At 41.6% G+C, this 20,695-nt stretch overlaps 1 protein-coding gene across 2 annotated transcripts in view; it reads right to left on the bottom strand.

Annotated features, from left to right (window-relative positions):
* The window catches only part of TMEM178B (transmembrane protein 178B), a 346,918-nt gene that overhangs the window by 188,851 nt on the left and 137,372 nt on the right, over positions 1–20,695 (bottom strand). The window lies entirely within an intron of this gene.

The raw sequence follows: 20,695 nt of genomic DNA, 5'->3' as shown, positions 1-20,695 counted from the left end.
CCTTCATGGGTAATATGACTGGATATGTATGTGTGTGTGTGTGTGTGTGTGTGTGTGTGTGTGTGTGTGTGTGTTTGTTTGTTTGTTTGTTTGTTTGTTTGTTTGTTTGTTTGTTATTCATTCATTCATTCATTCATTCATTCATTCATTCCACCCATCTGACCAAAGGCCACTCTGGGAGGTTTACAACGTAAACAAACAACATAATTAAAATACAATTTGATAAGACAGAAAATAAGAATAATAAAATACAAATAAACAGCGCAGAGTTAAAGCATAAAAATACATTTGAAAAACTCCATTTAGAAAATTTAAAAACATTAAAAATGTCTTTGTTCCTAGCATTTTGGGTTGTTGTGAAAGGAAAACAATTCACTCTTGTACGGACCTCGCCGTGATCCAAAACACTTGCATTTGCTTTGGCTGTGTCTCGATATCATTTCTTATCAGGATAACTCTATAGAAACAGCTTATCTGAGTTCCTAATTACCCAGATGTCTCTTTTGCTCTGCTCTGTTTGTTACACACAACTATATGTATACCACAAGGGGGATTTCTATTTAACATGGACTATCTCAATCGGAGAAACACAAAGAGAGGGATTTCTGACAGGAAAGATAAATAATGGTGCTGAATGTATGTGAAAAATCCACAGAGAAGCCAGAGAGAACCTGTCAATGTCAGGTCATGAAATGATTTCTTTGAGGGAACAAACTGTGAAAGAGCTAAAAACGACCATGCCAGGGGGATCTGTTATCAGCACTTTCTAACAGAGCCCAGCAGTTGCTGTGCTTCAAATCCATGAGAGAACTATCAAGGGCCTGCCCTCAGTTGTCACAGCATTTGCAAGTGTTAGTCACTGGCTTCATCTTAATGGTCTTCTCATCAGGTTCTCTCTAATACAGCAGTGTGGAATATGAAGACTTTGGCCTACTTCAAGCATAATTTTGAGCGTAACAGTATTAAAATCACTAGTCCAGTTTTCTACAGGCAATGTCCAATGCTTCTGCTAATTTGTGTGGTAAATTCTAACAAGTCACCACAGAAGAGGGACAGATTTGAGGGGAAGGGAGAAATACTCATTCTGTTGTGTCACAATTATAAATACCAAATGAAGATTCGCGGCTATTTTTAATGTAAGAAGAACGGCAGAAGGATAAGGGACCTCAATGATATCACATCTCCTTATAGGAAAAAAAGAGCGCTAAAGGTGTGATATCTCATGATTCTTCCACCATGAGTCACCACTGAAATATGAAAGACCACTTTTCACACAACACTGGTGAAATGCAGCACAGGACCTTCCAGTGTTCTGGTTGGATAAGCTGCCCTATGCCGTGTGGGAAGAGGAGCTTCTATAATGATGCTGTTGCCCCACAACATGGGCTGCTTCTACATGCATCATCTCACACTGTCATTGTGATGTGGAATGAAGCTACACTACAGCAGTTCTCCAGCCACTGGTGTAACCCAGGAATGAGATCAAAAACTTTGAAACATCACTTTTCGTGGTCCTTGGATACAGCTTTCAGTTCACACAACAGCTCCCAGCCCCTGATTTTGTCATTTGCCACCTCTACGTGACTATCTACAATTATTGTTATGGCACAAAGTGTACAGGACAATGAACTAGCAAGCTTCTATGGAATGGAAACCTTGTCTTACTATAATCATGAAAGCATCATGCACAATTATCTTGCTTGGAAGGCTCTAAGCCAGTGGTCCCCAACCTTGGGCCTCCAGATGTTCTTGGACTTCAACTCGCAGAAATCCTGGCCAGCAGAGTTGGTGGCAAAGGCTTCTGGGAGTTGTAGTTCAATAACATCTGGAGGCCCAGTGTTGAGGACCATTGCTCTACGCCTTAAATAACTCTCAAATGTTGCTTGACTATGTTTTCTTAAAATGTGAAGGTCACCTTGGAAACTGCTTTGTTGTATATAATAGGAAATGGCTTCCTATTTTACAACACAAGCACCTCAACTCTGCTTGCAGCAGCAACAGCCACATTTTGTACAGAAATCACCTATCTTTTGATGAACGATGCAGAACAGTATGGATAGACTAAAGGATGACAAATATGTCTCAACAGATTACTGCTGCCTGAAAATGCAGCAATGATCTTGTGTTGCAAGAGGAAACCAACATTCTATAAGGAAATTCTAAAAATGGAGGCAGCCCAAACAAAATATTATAATTTTTAAACTGACATTCACATCAGCACCAAATTTGATGCATTCATAGCAGTCGGTCCGCTCTTGGTATGAGCCAAATTTGGGGAAGTATGAGCAAATGGTTTTTAACTTATGATTTTTAAAAATGCAAAACTGTTTTACTCCCATTCAGAAATTGTTGTTGTTGTTTAGTCGTTAAGTCGTGTCCGACTCTTCGTGACTCCATGGACCAGAGCACACCAGGCCCTCCTGTCTTCCACTGCCTCCCAGAGTTTGGTCAAATTCATGTTGGTAGCTTCACTGACACTGTCCAACCATCTCGTCCTCTGTCATCCCCTTCTCCTCTTGCTTCACATTTTCCCAGCATCAGGGTCTTTTCCAGGGAGTCTTCCTTTCTCATGAGATGGCCAAAGTATTGGAGCCTCACCTTCCAGTCAGCACTCAGAGTTGATTTCCTTTAGAATGGATAGGTTTGATCTCCTTGCAGTCCAGGGGACTCTCAAGAGTCTCCTCCAGCACCACAATTCAAAAGCATCCATTCTTCGACGGTCAGCCTTCTTTATGGTCCAGCTATCACTTCCATAGATCGCTACTGAAAAACCATAACTTTGACTACGCAGACCTTTGTCGTCAAGGTGATGTCTCTGCTTTTGAAGATGCTGTCTAGTTTGTCATCGCTTTCCTCCCCAGGAGCAGGCGTCTTTTAATGTTGTGGCTGCTGTCACCATCTGCAGTGATCATGGAGACCAGGAAAGTAAAATCTGTCACTGCTTCCATTTCTTCCCCTTCTGTTTGCCAGGAGGTGATGGGACCAGTGGCCATGATCTTGGTTTTTTTTGATGTTGAGCTTCAGACCATTTTTTTTGCATTCACCCCTTTCACCTTCATTAAGAGGTTCTTTAATTCCTCCTCACTTTCTGCCATCAGAGTGGTATCATCTGCATATCTGAGGTTATTGATATTTCTTCCGGCAATCTTAATTCTGGCTTCGGATTCATCCAGTCCAGCCTTTCACATGATGTATTCTGCATATAAGTTAAATAACCTGGGGGACAATATACAGCCTTGTCGTACTCCTTTCCCAATTTTGAACCAATCAGTTGTTCCATATCCAGTTCTAACTGTTGCTTCCTGTCCCACATATAGGTTTCTCAGGAGATAGATAAGGTGGTCAGGCACTCCCATTTCTTTAAGAACTTGCCATAGTTTGCTGTGGTCCACATAGTAAAAGGCTTTTGTATAGTCACTGAAGCAGAAGTAGATATTTTTCTGGAACTCTTTGGCTTTCTCCATAATCCAGCGCATGTTAGCAATTTGATCTCTAGTTCCCCTGCCCCTTCGAAATCCAGCTTGTACTTCTGGGAGTATTCGGTCCACATATTGCCTTGGAGGATTTTGAGCATAACCTTGCTAGCATGTTAAATAAGTGCTAGCATTCAGAAATAAACAACCCTAAATGTCCCCAGGTTTAAAACAGATCACATGAAGAGAAAAGACCAATCTTGTTTATCTTGAAATAGAATGGTTATCCACAACTCCCTTTTTTTACTTGGAAATAATCCAGGATGCAGTGAGCACGGGAGGATATCCTGTAGATCATCTTGACTGTTGACATGGATATCATCAACATTCAGGCTGCCATTTGCTATGAAAAATTTGGCATTCTTTTTCTTGCTGGCAACACAGACATGACATTGAGCAGCACTGTCAGGCCATTTCCTGCCATTCTGAATCTTGGATACACAAGCACAATAGCCCATATTCATAAACCAGAGGGTTTTTTTTTTTAAGAATTGAATTATTTTATAGACAAGTTTGAAAGTCCATGGATTTTTTTCTGAAATTTGGGAGGTGACAATTGCACAAGCAGAGCTAACTTACATGTCTTTTAAAAAGATGGCAGCTGTTGTCCAAACAACATGTCAGTTAAGAATGTCATTTAAATAATTTAATTAGAACATACCATACTCCCTTCTAAATTAAAATGACCTTTATAGAACTTCAAAACAAGTCCACAAAGAAAGGGGAGTATATCCCCTTTCCGTGATTTTCCCATTAAAACTGCTTCCTGGAGGTGATGTTTACTCCTAAAGGTGCTATTGGAAGCAAACAGACCTTCTCTTGCAATTAGAAGCTGAGCTTGGAAAAGATTATGCTGACGGAGGATGCTGGGAGCTGTTGTAAAAAAAGAGTTTTTTCATCTTCCTTGGCAGCTTTAGAGAAGATTTTCTTCTTGGTGAAAGGATGCAGATTTCTTTTCATCATCTCTCCTCCAGCACACACCTGGATCTGGATTAGACCCTGCCATGGATGCTTTTTCTTAAGAAACAGGTGTGGCCTGTCTTGATCATTTTTTTTTACACCTTTTAACATGAAATCCTGTCGGATAGTTATGCAAAAGGTGTACCTGTTAGAGGCGAATTGCTGTAAAGAATTATCTTTAGGCATTGTTTGTTGCACACTGAATTGTGTTGATCTGTTGGGCAGATGGATCCTCTGAGATCTGGTCTTCTAGGTGTTGTCCAAGAGTGACCACCAGTAGAAGATGGTAGTTCTGGTGTTAGTAGAGTGGTTAATCCAGCCCAGGCTTTAGTCTGAAAATAGGTTCATCACCCTGGCTACTTCCTTTGAAATGAACTAGCCTTCATTGGCAGCTACTAGAGATGGGCATGGACCACTGGCTTGTTTTTCTGCCAAGCAGGAGTCCAGCACTTCCCAGCCCCGCCTTTTCCAGTAGACAAGAGTCTCAAAGGCAGCTCCCTAGCTTCCCTTCCTCATCTCCTCCAGGCACTGCCTCTGAGTTGGTGCTCACTGGAGGAGGTAGGGCTAGGAAGCACTGAACACCAGTTTGACCAAAAAAAAAAAAAAACACCCTGCATGAACTAACAAACTGGTACCCATCTTTGTACCCATCTCTTGTGGCCACCATTAGATCTACCCAGCACAGCTTATGGTGCGAATGATGTGAACTGCAGTACAGGCCAACAACATCTAGAGGATGACATTTTTCCTAGCCTTACGTTGGGCTATTCTATTGCTCTGCCACACTTACAGCAGACTGGGACAACATGGAGAGGCAAACTATAAATTCAAAATGTACCATACCTCTAAAAGACCACATCTCCCTCTATGAACCTGCCCAGGAATTAAGATCATTGAGAGAAGCCTTTATCTCAATCCCACCACCCGCACATCCATGCCTGGTGCGGACATGGGAGAGGGCCTTTTCTGTCACTGTTCCCAGACAGGAACTTAGGTTGGCCCCATCTTTGCTGTTCCTCCACAAGCACACAAAAAGCTTTCTCTTCAGGCAGGCTTTTCCTTAAGGAGAACAAACCTATCCATTCTAAAGGAAATCAAGCCTGAGTGCTCACTGGAAGGACAGATCCTGAAGTTGAGGCTCCAATACTTTGGCCATCTCATGAGAAGAGAAGACTCCCTGGAAAAGCCCCTGATGTTGGGAAAGTGTGAAGGCAAGAGGAGAAGGGGATGACAGAGGACAAGATGGTTGGACAGTGTCATCGAAGCGACCAACATGAATTTGACCCAACTCTGGGAGGCAGTAGAGGACAGGAGGGCCTGGCATGCTCTGGTCCATGGGGTCACGAAGAGTTGGACACAACTAAACGACTAAACAACAACAACAATTGTTTTTAAATGTGCTTTTAGTATTGATTTTCTTGACCATTTTAAATATAATACTTGCTTAATTCTTTTTAAATATTTGAATATTTACTGTTTTTAGCTTTTAAACATTACCTTTTGATTGTTGTAACCTCCCTTGGGTCCTTTTAAGGAGAAAGGTGGGGTAATAATATTTTAAAAAACGAAAGAAATATAGGTGCTGCAGATAGACGGCACCATAGATGACAATGTAGACCCTTTTTTGGGGCAGATCTATTGAGAAAACGTGTCAAGGTATACCAGTTGTATGCTTTCTGCTTTATCTTGATGCTGCCCTCAGTAGATATGACTTGACTGCAGCATGCCAAGAATGGGCTTGCTCCAAGCTGTAAAAATAGGACTTTAATGCATCATTTTCTTGATTTTTTTCTCCTACAGAAAGGTGCTAAAAGCCACTGGTTACATTTGCTATTTAAATTAGGTTCATACTTCATATGTGTACACTTTCTAACGTTGCTCTATTTCTCTCATTAATTCAGTAGCTGAAATTTTGCTTGTAGGGCAGAAATTTCTTCTTGCATTTTCTTTTATTATTATTTTTCAAAATGCCTTCAGTGGACAAGATAGCATCATGCCTTCTTGAATGAATTCAAACCACAGTTTAAATATTGATGGTTGCAATAATTACATCATATTCCTGCTTCTTCTGTTGCAAATCCCGATTCCTTCGCTATAAAGCTCCCCCTCCCTTCCCCCACTTACCCCAAGCTCCTGTTTTCGTTTGCATGGTGAGGAAAAGTGACTGATGGTATTGTGTCATTTATTAGCACTGCAAAAGGAAAATATGGTATGCACAGATGATTTAGTGGAGGAGAACAGGCGAGCCTATGAAGGAGAATTCTTCCATACAAAATATTTTATGTAGATGTGAACAAATCTTTTAATGCAGATGTGAGTACCGAACGCAGTTTAGGATCTAGTAGTAGACCTCGGAATGACCTGAAATCAATCAGCAAGGATTTCTGAGTTATAGTGGTTACACTGGCAGCAAGAAACTGACTGTAAATTATAACTCTGGAATAAAGATGGGATGACCAGCAGAGAGTATATGGTGAAACGCAGTGAGTTTTACTCTGGTACTTAGTACAAAGACTGGGACTTTGATTATTTATTTATTTATTTATTTATTTATTTATTTATTTATTTATTTATTTATTTATTTATTTATTTATTTATTTATTTATTTATTTATTTTTTAATGTAGCGACACTACTCAATAATACTCATTTGATTCCACTTTGGCTGCCGTTGATCCATCCCATGGAATTCCATCCAATGGAATTTGGAATTTGTATTTGGTGAGATACTTAGAACTCTATATCAGAGGACTGAAGTGTGTTCTCCTGAATAACAACAGAGAATTATCTCACTAAACTACAGATGCCAAGATTCCCTAGGAGGGAACCATGACAGTTAAAGTGGAATCAAATTGGTATCACTGAGCAAGTCCAACCAGTAAGTCTTGGGGTTGTAGTGAAGAAGAAGAGGAGGAAGAAGAAAAGCAGTAGCATCAACAACAACAACAACAAGAACTAAGTAGATTCTGCAAGTCTGAAATTTCCCTACTTCATTTTAAAGAACCAAGTTGAGGATGACTGGGTTATTCTATTTGAAAAACCAATGGTCAGAGTGCAATTGGTATACAGGTAAAGGTTGTGTAACTTGCCATGGCTAATTGTGGCTAACTGACAAGGCATCAGGGTACATCCCATTTGTGAAACTGGACACATGACCAGGCATATAACCAAGATATGCTTTGGTATCTCATGAATTAGCTGTGGCTAGTTATGCAAACCTTATGCAAGCACCAGTAGGAATTTGATGTAGCATGTATTCGAAAACACCTAAGCCCTTGATTCTCATATAATGCCAAATGAGTTACAAACAGAAGCAAATGGAGATACATGCCTGGCCCTCAAGTATCCTGGTTCAATCTGTGGGATGACCAACTATTTTCCTTTTAATATAATAAATACTTTGAATGTAGAACATTGCAGGTTCAATTTTATGTGCATGTTAATTGATTAAAAGAATTCATAATTAATCAATTAATCATTGTATAAGAAATCTTTCTCAAGGCAGCTTATATAAATGCAGATACAAATAAAAAACAAATAAAAAACAAACAAAATCAATGTTCATAAAAATCAGCATTTAAAAAAGCCATTGTAAACCATCAGCCATAATGAGGACTTTTTTAAAAAAAACTATAAAAACATCACAGAGATAAGTACAAGAGAGCAGCAAAGACTGACATCCTAAAGAGAGAAGGTCTGTAAAAAATATATTATTTAAGATATATAGATCCACGCGAATACATTATAATGCCTTGGGGCGGGGGAATAAGATAGTGCTTCTTTCTGTTCTCCCGCTCTCCCAACTTCCATGTTCAAAGGTCAGCTGAACTGGAAATGACATCATTTTTTAGTGCTAGGAATGAGAGAGCACACTCTACCTCACTTGGAGTCTGAAAGTTTTTGTGAGGGCACAGGGCCCCCAGCTTTCTTCTCTAGGGTCTTTCCACCCCCTCCTCCCATCTGCCATCTTTGGTGACCATCTCATGCCTCCAGGCAGAATTGGTTGGGGATTTTCCACAACATTGGATCTACCACTGGAAAGTCACCATGCTTGTGAGAGTTGACGACAATCTGAGGGCATAGCTAGGAACATTTGGGAACAAGCTATCCTTTGATACCCTGGCATCAAGCCACAAGAGCCTTTAGAGGCTAAAGCCAGCATTTTGAATTTGGCTTAAGAACCAATTGGGAAGCAGCCAGGTTGCACAAACCTAGTCAAATATAATCAAAAATATTTGATTCCCATCAGTATTCTTTGTACCCAATTTTGTACCAACTAAAGTTCCCAGGCATCTTTCACGGCACCTCCATGCAGAGCACATTGCAGTAACCTAAACAGAAGGTTTCATGAAGGCATTTATGAAGGTTGGGGTTGGCATACCAGTCCAGTCTGGTAAAAGACATTCTATGCAATATAAAACCCATGTCTCTAGTGAAAAAGGGTGGAACCCACAAGCATCTCTGGACATAGAACCTAATCTTTTAGGATAGGACTATAGAACTGGTAGCCCACTGAATATTGCTTTACTCTGGTTCCCTAGCCTGGACAGTGATGATGGAAGTTGGTGCTCACCAACATCTGGAGTGCCATAGGCTCTGCAGCCTGCTTTAGAAAGTGTGAAACCCCTTCCAGAAGATGCTGAACAACAGTATCTATCCTGAATAGATGAACCACCTCAGCACCAGTACTTGTCTTGTTGCTTTGGGCTTCAGTTTATGGGCCATCATTTAGTCCACTAACGTGACCAGGCATTGATTAAGCACATCTGCTGGTTCGCCTGCCTCTGAGGAACAAGAAGGATAGAGCAGTGTGTCTTCAGCCTACTGATCTTCTGATGATTCACTTCAAGGTTTGATGTACAGTCCACCGTTTCATGTTCTTAAACAGCATACTAGATCAGATGGAACTCAGCAGGACCCTAAAGCACAAAAGCCATGGGGTTCAGCAGAAATCTAACCCAGCTAGCAGGCAACTTTCTTCCAAGCTCTAGATGCTTGGTGACAGCTGGGATAGCCCCTGGCTGTATCACTCTGTGAATAATAGAGCTGTGTACACCACACAATCTACCATGGTGTGCCTCAACTAGCCTGCTGTCCAATGTGTGGGGGAGTATGCTATCCCATTATTGCTATGAAAAGTAAGGTCCAACTGCGTACCCAGCTGGCTTCTGTTTGTGGAGTAGGGAAAGGGCATTGTCATGTCTTTAAGCAGCAAAATGTCTTGAGCTGGTGCTTCTGTTCTTCCTTTGTCCATCCACCTGCTAATAAGGTCTATCTCCCAAGAAAATCAGGCTGGAGACGGGCACCTGACCTTTGGAACTTTTATACATGACAGAAACAATAGACCCTGTTCCTGTTACGTACGTGCTGTTGCGGAATATGCAAATAAGGTTTGAAATCATCTATTATATCTTGCTTCTTCATCAATCACCATAGGTCTAGAGCCTTGGTACCAGACAGACAGCTGTCCCTCTTACATGTTGACCGGAAGGAATGAGCCTCCATTTTCACAAACAACATGAAAAAGCAGAAAAGATTCACTGATATCCAGCATCACCAGCATTGCATCAGGTATGCCAATGCATGCAAAATTAGGAGAAAAGAAGTACAGCATCCAAAACTGATGCTGGGATGGGGGGAGAGTGGGGTCTAATAAGCCCCACCCCATAGTAGGCTCTCCTAAGATTTACATGGGAACTTACCTTTGTGACTCCTGGTGTCCAGGAGCCATATTTTTTGTGGCATTGGGCATGTTTTTTCACTGTGGTGGCCTGGTTGGGGTGGGGGGTCAAGTCAGGTTTTTCTGCACTGCCAAAACTAGAGCTCTGAGAGATTTCTTCTTAAGGTTGCAACTCACAGGACCCTGGCAGCTATTTGCTGGGGCATCTTTCCCCAGCTCTGACCAAAAGTGGTAGCTGAGAGAAGCCCAATAGGGGTGGTTTTAAAAATTAAAAAATGCCCATGGCCAGCAAAGTAATTTTTTAAAATCACTAATTAGTTATGCTTTTCCAAAACTAATACATTACTCATAATTACATAACATAGCAATTTTATTAACATGCCATTGTCAACTATTTTTTACCAAAAACAACCACACACTAAAATGTCCCAAAATTACACAAATCACTGCCACAGGAATAGTTCCTAAACACAGTTTTTGTACAAAAATGCTAACGTTAATGTTGTGATTGTTAAAAGTGACCATCTTGTTCTTGCTAGTCCAAAAATAAAGCAGTAAGTCATGTCTTTTTAATTGTGTTACTTCCCAAATCTGGATGAGCATCTCTTAACGGGCCCTGCTAGGATTGTTGACCATGGGCGCTGGGTGCTGATGCTGGCCCTGGTTCTATCCAGACCCCGTACTAGCAATCTTTTACCATCCCCATAACACTCCTGATGAAATGGCCTCCTAAATTATCTCCCTTTCTGCTGTGTTTTCTGCTTTCCTGTTCTCCACCACAGCCGAAGAAATTGGCCCTGTAAAATTCATCCAGAGAAGATTCTGTCCTTGAATCACTTAGCCCACAACCTTGCGGAGACACTGAACGATGTGCGTAGCAGAGGTTATCAAATGTCCTGAGAGGAAAAGTCTGCCTCAAGAGATAAATTGCTTGGGACAATTAGGTTAGCCCTTGCAAAAGTCAGAGCAGTAGAGACCTTTGACTTGCTCCCATTAGCAATGCCAACTCAGCCCAGTCCTGCCTGTCCAACCCTGCATGCAAATACATGCTACACTTTCCCTCTTGGCTCCCTCTGTACAGGCTTGCTGCCTGTAGGGACTGAGGTGGGGGCAGGATGATGACGGGCATGCCTGCTCTTGCATGCCGCACACGCCTGCTTGCTGCACATCGGGTTTCACCTCCAAACCAATGCACCCCAAGCACTTTGAAACACAAGCTGGAAACGTTAGTGAAATAATTCTTCAAGGCGATGTACTAGGCTCTTTGCTGGTGTAGGGGAGATGGCTGCCTCCCCCATGTGTCCCAAGCAGAAAACTGTCATCCCAACAATAACAACAATGCTAAGGCTCCTGAGAATGATGCTCTGTCATGTGGCACCATTTCCAGAGGCATTCTTGCTTCCTGATTCAGCTCTCTTAGCAGCCAGGCTGCCAAACTGCCATTAGACTACATCTGGTCTTCTGAAAGAAGAAGAAGAAGAAGAAGAAGAAAGCCAGTAAGCCCCTGCCATTGCCACAGAACTGAAAGCAGCCCTCTTCAGGCTGTTGGTTTTTGTTCCCTCTGAGAGCACTCAAAATTCTCTCCCATTCCCACATTTGTAGGATGAAGGCTTGGGCAGTGCTTGTGGTTGAGCACAGCCCAGCCTTACTGTTTTGGGCAGTGGCATTCAAACCATAATTGTCTGCACAAAAAGCAAAGTGTGCTGCGTATATACCGCCCCATAGTGCTTCAAGCACTGTCTGGGCAGTTTACAAGTTAATTATGCAGGCTACACATTGCCCCCTCCCAGCGAGCTGGGTACTCATTTTACCAACCTCAGAAGGATAGAAGGCTGAGTCAACCTGGAGCCGGCTACCTGGGATTGAACCCCAGGTCGTGAGCACAGTTTTGGCTGCAGTACAGCTGTTTAACCATTGCGCCACAGAGCTGCCCCCCAGCATGCATTCCTTACTCCTACTTATTCATACCAGTCATTCACCATATTTATTTTCCCAGGTTTTTAGAATGGACTGATTTGGTCTTCATGTTGCTTTTAGCCACAAGTTCCATGAGGATGATATATATTCTTCCCTTGTTATACTGTGCTATTTTTAATTTCAGTTCTGCAAACTGCCTTAGGAATTTCCATTACCATCTCGTATAGAAATCTATTAATAAAACAAACCAGTACGATGAACTAGAAGGACAAGAGGTCTGATTCAGAACTCCTGAGAATCATGACTGGATGCTATGATTTGCTTTCAGTGCCAGGTTCTGTGGTTTTTCAGCACATACAGAGAGCACCATTTTCTCTGTATCCAGGACTGGTTCACAAAATGCATGTGCATGTGTTTGAAGAGACGGGAGAGCAAATCATGTTAGGAGATGGGACAGGAAATGGCCACCAAGGGCAAAGTCTAAAATCTAGGGTTTGCAGCCTGAATTTTGGAACTCACCCTTAGGAAACAGACCTGGCACAGACATCTGCCAAGACTCTTGAAACTTTCATACATTTTTTGTTTTCCTGCATTATCTACAATATCATAGATTGAAAGTGTAGGTTGAAAGATAGCTGCTTCTTACATTTTTAAGTGGTCCAATAAAAGTTTCACCTCCACTTGCTTTCTCTTAGGAAATTGCATTTGGTATCAGCTTCACCAGAATGTCCAAAATTTGATTAGTTCAAATTTTAATTATTGGCAGCTCTCTTGGCCTGGTCTGTTTCTTAAGGGTGAGTTCAAAAAGGCAAGCTGCAAACACTAAGGGGCGTGAAGCACTGGAAGTACGGTATATTCAATGGGCTTCCAACCCAGAGATCTAAGCACACAGCTAAATGTAATAGGACTCCACGGGTCTTATCGCAGCCCCCTTTGCCACTAGCTATTGATTTAGCAATATTTTAAAGATCTACTCCTCTTTATTTTCACCAGGGGAAATTATGCTGCCTAGATCTATTAAGGCCAAAAGAAGCCATTATCCACCTCATCATTACTGCTTTCCATAGTTGCTTTTCAGGGCCTCCTGAGCTTTGGGCTGGAAGCTGCTGGGAAAGGGTTTCCTTTGATTATATGCACTGTCCTTTGACAATTCATTCACTAGGATGAACAGTTATGGTAGCGAAGGAAATTACAAGGTGCTGTAAAGTCTTTTTTCCCAAAGGTCCATCCAGTCTCACTCACCCTTTGGTTCTGCATTGCCCCGCCTGCATCAATTACAACAAAGAACACAGACATAAAATGGGAATTATTTATATTATGATTAGTCAAGAGAAGATTTTCACCAGGCTATAGATCTTGAGGTTGCAGGTGAGGGTGGCATATTTGATTTTCCCCCATCTTCATCCTAGAAAAATAGAATGCATTAGAGGGGAAAGGACTGGGTTAATGCTTCCACACTAGTTTTCTTTCCATTTACAAAATAAAACCTTGTGAATGAAGCAGGGTAGGGGGAGAACTATTTGCTAGGGATGGGACATTCAGATTAACACAAAGGGGGGGAAATATGAAAAAGGCTCTTAATTCAGATTGTTGTTGTTGTTGTTGTTAATTTCCAAAATAGAGCCTCTGAAATCCAAACAGTCAAAGAGAGGATCATGAAAGCTTCAGGTTCTTTTCTGTTTCCCTCTTCATTTTCCCTTTCCTTTGCTTCCGGTCTGTCAAATTATCCAGAAAAATTTAATCAAATAACATACCAAGGGCTACTGTTAAACAGCCAATCAGAACATCTGGGAGGAGAGGAAATTCTGAGTTGAAGAAGAACATGGATTGATTGGAACCCGGGGGGGAAAATGTTCTTTGCTTCAGGCTTCCTTCTGGGTGGGATCTGTGTACCGCTGAGCACCATGGTGCCTTCTATCTTGATTGTGCTCTTTATCTGTTCCTGTGGATCCTTTTCGCCTTTTTAGCCAGTATTTTAGAGGGTCTCCCGCATTTCTTAGGATTATGTTTCCACCTGCTTTTAGGCATCCTACCTGTGGTCCCAGTGTGCCTCCTTCAGATTATTTTTGGATCCCCCTTGCCCCAGTTTCTTGGAGATTTCCTCCTCTCTTCTTCTCCCTCTTTCCTTTTATGGATTATTTGTTATGCCAGTTGCTGTGTACTAGTCATGAATTTGCGAATGAGAAAAAATAATTTGTTGAGGGAAAGACATCTTTCCATATTCTAGTCTTTGGGGAGTTAGTTTTTTTCATTGAAAGGAAAAGAAAGGAAAGGAACTATATCCAGGTTAAAGAATACTGTAGCACTTTGGGAAAGAGCAAAGTATGTGTGATGTGTTTAATCTTACAATACAGAGGTACATTTGTACAGCATTCCCTCTATCAGAAAGTCAATTAATGAGCCTACCACCAATTTTTACAAGGCTCAGGTACGGCATTTAGAATTGCTTGCATGAAAAGGCAGTTCCCCTCTGGATGTCAGCCAAACACTGCTCCACAGCCAAAACAATTTCCATATAGAATTGGACTGTTCCAATTCCTGCTGGTTCAGCAAAAAAGCCAGACTTACTAAATAAAGGTTACAAAATGCTGAACATTATGAAGACTACACAGTGGAACAAACAACAATAGGTCTCTTAGAAAGGCAATGCAGAATTTATCTCTTGTGGGCTGTTTCATTTCCAAGGGTAAAGGAAAGGCTCAGCTTCTTTGATGCTCTGGTGGACTTCCTCTACTCCAACAGCTGCCCAGACCTGTCCTCAAAGTCCACATTTTAAATTCCCATAGTGCCCCAGCTTGATGTTTGACCAGGACAAGGCAGTGTGGAAAGAGATAGACCTACTTGCCTGGGATAGCTTGCTGTTGTCAGGAGTGGCTTATAGTTTGAGAGATGGCTCACCCCCAAATGTCTGTGTGAGCTGCTCCTTTCAACTTCGCTCAGACCATAAGCCACAAATGTTGCTGCTGTCTACCACCATGTCTTGGTGACCCTGCTGAGCCAATGGCTGAAGAAAGAGGTAGCACTTCCTGGTATATTATTACATACAAAGCAGCCAAATGGTCAAAAAGAATTAGTCATCAAGGGACTGGTTATGACTATAATGTGTCTCCCTATAATGTTTTGGCTATGTGACTTGTTAAATATAGAACTGGAAAACCTCTCCTTCTCCATTTATAACTTCCACACATTTTGTATGCATTTCTATACATAATAAGCAAAATCCTGTTGCCTGAAGTTACACCGGCACAAATCTGCTCCAGCACCAGAAATAATTAATTGAAATAGATTGAAAGTTTCCTACTCCCCCTTTTAGTTTCCAATGCTCCCTAGGACTTCCTTTTACCCTAGGGAAGCCTTTTGGAGCCTTGAGACAGTGGGAAGCCTTTACTAGTCAAAACTCAGTGCTGGATTGACACTGCAGTCATGCACAACAGAGTTACCTTTGCAGCTCCTGGAGTTTCTGGATCATACAGATTCTTTAGATCCATTTCATTCTGGCTTCAGGCTTGGTTATGAGATGGAGACATCTTTGGTCACTTTGATGGATGATCTATGCTGAAAACTAGACAGAGGAGTGTGTCCCTGTTGGTTCTGCTGGACCTCTCAGCCACTTTTGATACTATTGTATTGACCAGTCTCCTTCTGGGTCATCTCTCGAGGATGAGACGTCAAGACACTGCTTTACAGTGGCTCTAGTTTTTCCTGGAAGGATGAACTCAGAGAGTAGTGCTGTGACACCTGTTTCATGCCCTGGCCATTAATCTGTGGGGTCCATTTAGACTCTGTTTTGTCCCCCATTCTGTTTAATATATATGTGAAACCATTGGGAGATGTTGTCCAGAATTCTGGGGTTCAGTGTCACCAGTATGCTGATGACATCCAACTTTATTTTTCCTTCCCATGCCATTCCAGGGAGGTTGTTTCAGTTCTTAACTAGTGCCTGGTGTCAATAATGGGGTGGATGAGGGGAAATAAACTGAAGCTTAATCCAGACAAGACAGAGGCACTCCTAGTTAATCAGAAGGCTGATCAGGGAACAAAGAAGCAACCTGGGCTGTATGGGATTATACTCCTTTTGAAGACTCAGCTTCACAGTGTTGGCATGCTCCTGGATCCATTCCTTAGCCTGGTTGTCCAAGTCTCAGCAGTGGTCAGAGTTGCATTTGCATCGTTAAAACGAATGTGCCAGCTACACCCATTCATAGAGAAGACTGATCTTTCTGTAGTGACACATACCTTACTCACATCCCATTTGGATGACTGTAACATGCTTTATTTGGGGCTGCCAATGTAAACTTCAGCAGGTCTGTGATGCTGGAGCTACAACTCTTACTGCAGTTGGTTACAGGGAGACCAGAAAATCTTTGTTACTAGCCGATTTCTGGGTAAAATTTAAAGTGCTGGTCTTTAAGGAGATCGTTGTTCTTTTATCTTTTAAATATGTGTTTTAAATTGGTTTTATCGAGGTTTTAGCTCATGTTTTTAAATAATTAATATGTTTTATAAATTTTAATGTGATTCCAGTATTTGTCATTGTGATATGTGTATGCTATTACATCCTTTGTAAGCTGCCCTAAATTCCCTTTTAGAAGAAGAAAGGCGGGGTGCAAATAAAATAATTAATAAATTTTATGCAAATGTAATGTCTTTTTTTCACTCTACATTTGGGATGGGATTTTCAGATTTTAAATACCATAAATCTTCCAATCGCCAAACAGATATCTTATAAAATCAAAACGTGGTGCACCTTGGAGAGTCATAAGCTGAAAGGCTTTGAAGGTCAGCTAGGCATAGTTCTGTCTAGCTTCCTGATGAGAAAAAAAACCTCCCAGCTAGCAGTGGGGCAGGAACCGGAAGCTTTGTTGGAGCTTGGCCTAGCTAAGCCTCAAAGCTTCCCAGTTTAGGCCTTTCTCCCAGATGAGCCACAGTTAGGCTTTGTAAGGCGTCTGTAAGGTGCCAAAATGGAGAATTCAGGTATTTTTAGTCCAGAATTTTTTTAAAAAAATCCCATCCCTGCTATGTTTTTTGTCTTTTGGAATGATGCATATGTGGCACCCTACTTCTCAGTTCTATAGCAGTCTCCTTGCTTCAGTGGAGCTGAACAGCAAATTAATTGCTTCCCTGATTAGAAGGAATAAACGCTGGCAAAATTTTGAGAACCATTACGCGCAATGTAAAACATGGATCGCAGTTTCATGGGAAGAGAAAGAAGGAATTGGTCTTCCAGCATCTCAAGAAATAATCTAATAGGTGCTTTATAAAGCCTAATATTAAGTAAATTAGCAATTGAGAATACATTAAATTAGCAATATTACACAGAGATTATTAAAACTAATAGATTGGAAAGATCAAGCAGAGAGATTAGATAGAAAAGAAAAGAGACTAAATCAAAATTTGGAGGCAAAACACTCGCAGCAATGGCAGAAAATAGATTGTGAAGATTAGATAGAAGGATTACTTACCTTTTGATCAAACATAGAGATTAGTGTGTAAGGATTTTGGTTAGATAGATTTGCTACCTCACACAGTGCGAATAAGAGGAAATGCTGGATTCAGAGAGAAATCCCATTGTATACTTGAAAATAAGCCCCTTCCCATACAAAAAATCGTGGTATCTCAGTTCCAGCAAGGAAAAAACAGTGGAAAATGAGACATGGCCCAAGGACCTTACTCGGTTACAGAGCCATTTGTACATTGCAATTGCTTATGTTATTATACTTCCCACAGTTGCCATGAGAAGAAAAAAAGGATACTAGCATCATGTTTAAAATGACAACATCAAAGACAGCTTGCCCTCTCTACACATTATAGCCCTGCTCTAGTCAACTAATGTTCCCACACAAGCAGTTGGTAAGCCATTGAGCGAAACAAGGTGTTGGACTATGTCGGGCAAGGATGTATTTATTTTCTTTTAGTTTTCACGCCCCAGCATCCTCTGAGAACATACATACTGCAAAAATACAGAGCCAGAGAAGATGCCTGCCCACTACCAGTTTTGAAAAACCTTTATTTGCAGGTGTTAAATGTAGGAGGGCCCATCTGGGACTGAATTTTAAAAGCAAATAACCATTTCTGGAGGCTGCCAGGAACTTTAATTTCCCTTGTGATGGTAGAAAAAGAAGGGATAGGGAGAAAGCTACGGGCAGTGGCAACTGAAGCAACTATTCTCAGGGGGGTTGTGTATCCCTTCTGGGTTTTGGTCTGCACTCTGCAGAGCTATCTCAGATGGTGAACGTGTTCGGATAAGGTTCAACACCTTGGACAGCTCCTGCAAAAAACGGGCAAAGTAAAATGTGGCATGGATTTACAGCAGTCCCAAAACTGGAGTTGCGAGCCCCCTACCCCGTTGGCTTTAAGTTGCAAAAACCAGCCTTGGAGAGTAACATGTGGCTCTACGACAAGACTTTGCACATCTCTGACAGAGGACCATTGGTCTGGTCCAGAAGGGATATTTATATGATTACAATTCCAGCAATGAAATTATCTCTGTAGGTTCACCACTCCCATTTTCATATGCTGATTATGAACTGGAGGTGGAGATCCCACTTAAGACTGTAATAAACACAGGGCATAAATCCAAAACTCTTTGCTTTCATGCCCAAATCTCATGCATAGGCCCATGCAACCTGTGGACCACCAACCAAACTGCAGGCTCCACTGGGTGTCCAGTAAATTCTATTTATGTTGGCCTCCTGGTATTGAAACAAGCAAAGAGAGCACTGTCGTGTGATTATTTGAGTTATTTCATTGCCCAGATCTGCTTTAGCCCCTGACCTGGTTCTGTAGTTTGGGTTCTATCCTACTTAACAGACTTATCATCCCTCCCACCCACCAAAAAAAGCCAAAATACTAGGAATATTGAAGCCATTTTTGTGAAAGCTGATACAGAATTTGTAAATTCTGACAGTCTCCTCTTATGGAGGACCCAACATATGGATCACAACTTAACAATTGACTTAAATTTTGTACTTTCCCCCGATGTTATGCCACAGTGCTCAGAAATTTAGATGTAGAAAAATGCCTTTAAAACTTCACATGTGCACATTTCTCTGCAGTCCAACTCTTAGAATACCTCCGGATTGCCTGACAAGTACCCATGCTGGCTGGAGTATTCTGTAGGAACATCCCCCATCTCTTACAGTTGGAGAGAATTACCAGTGATATTTATATGTGGATTTTTTGTGCAGATTTGAAAGCAGCACACACAATGGCTGCTTAATACAGAAACCTGCCAAAAATGAGGTACTGTGGAAACATGTCAATGCAATCTAGAGATCAGAAACAGACTGATACATCTGTCCCTAGAGCGCCTACAGAGGGGAAATTGTCTTGTTGGTTTCAATGGAGGCCTGTCAATTTCAGTCTCAGTGGTCTGGCTTTGCTCCACAGCACATAGCACAAGTGGTATTGCACAAGAGCATATATTTTCATGCTGAGCTCTGGCTGTGCAGGCAAAAGAGGCCATATTGAAATGTGCAGGGGGGCGGCATCATTCATTCCACGGAGCTGTGAAATGGGAAGATAGCGAGGATGGCATAGCAACAGTGAATAAAGCCCTGTCCCATCTCCCTGCCCCTCCCCTACTTCATGGTTGGATTTACTCCTGGGATCTCTGCATGATGAGTTGTGCCCCAAAGCCCCAAAACATCATCAGCAGTTATCACTGTTCTCGCATACAAATGACACTAAGCGTTGTTTATGCTAAGAGCTTTCAGAAAATGTCTTGTGCCTGCCATCTACCCATTAAGATACACCAGGGGCTTGCAAGCTTTATGATACAGAGACTCTTTAAGCCAGGGGATAGCACAGTGGGGAAGAAAGGGAAGCCAGAATGGTTTGAATCCACACCAACTCAGAAAGGAAATATAAATTGCAAATAAAAAGATGGACATCTAGGCCAAGAGGGTCACTTCCCTCTTCATCTGAAGATTCAGGGATTGACAATCCAGATGATGCTAGTGATAAAAGCTGATTCACACATCATATGATGCCAAAAATTGTATTTCCTATCCAATGAATACTTCTCATGGAGCTACAGCCCACTCAAAATTGCTGGCAAATATATCGGCACAACGTATATTGTGATGTAATGGGGACAGTATCAGATCCAACAGGGAGCTGGGTGTTCAAGTTGCTGTAATAGTATGAATGTCAGCCTTAGGATGGCCATCAATCACCATCTCTAAATCTGAACTACATCACAGGACTGTTCTGAGTATAAGGAAGAGGAAGGGAGCCACAGATGCACAACAGTGGGCTCTTTGAAGGGGACAAAAAACCACATGAGCATGCACATTTGTGAGTATCCACAAATGTATTTAAACGTGTCTGTTACATTCACCCATTGCATTTTTTTAAAGAATGTGAATATTATACTGATTCAATAAGACTTAATTTAGACTAACTGAAGTTGAACTGAGGCAATCGCTTCTTATTCTAGCCTCTCAGTAGAGATAATGAAGAATCATTTTGACATTAGTTTTCAGCCATGTGGGACTACAGTTCCCAGAATTCCTGGCCACTGATCATATTGGTGTGGGCGTATGAGACTGGAAGTCCAAACTGTCTGGAGGACCAATGGCTGAAAGCTACCACCTTACAATATTCTGTCAGAGTACTGTATAGAAATTTTATAAGCCTGAACCTGTATATGTGTTTCATTAACG

The sequence above is a fragment of the Pogona vitticeps genome, chromosome 5 (assembly GCF_051106095.1).
Source record: "Pogona vitticeps strain Pit_001003342236 chromosome 5, PviZW2.1, whole genome shotgun sequence".
Lineage (NCBI taxonomy): Eukaryota > Metazoa > Chordata > Lepidosauria > Squamata > Agamidae > Pogona > Pogona vitticeps.
Note: the sequence above shows the minus strand (reverse complement) of the source record. Positions and strands in the feature narration are given on the sequence as shown.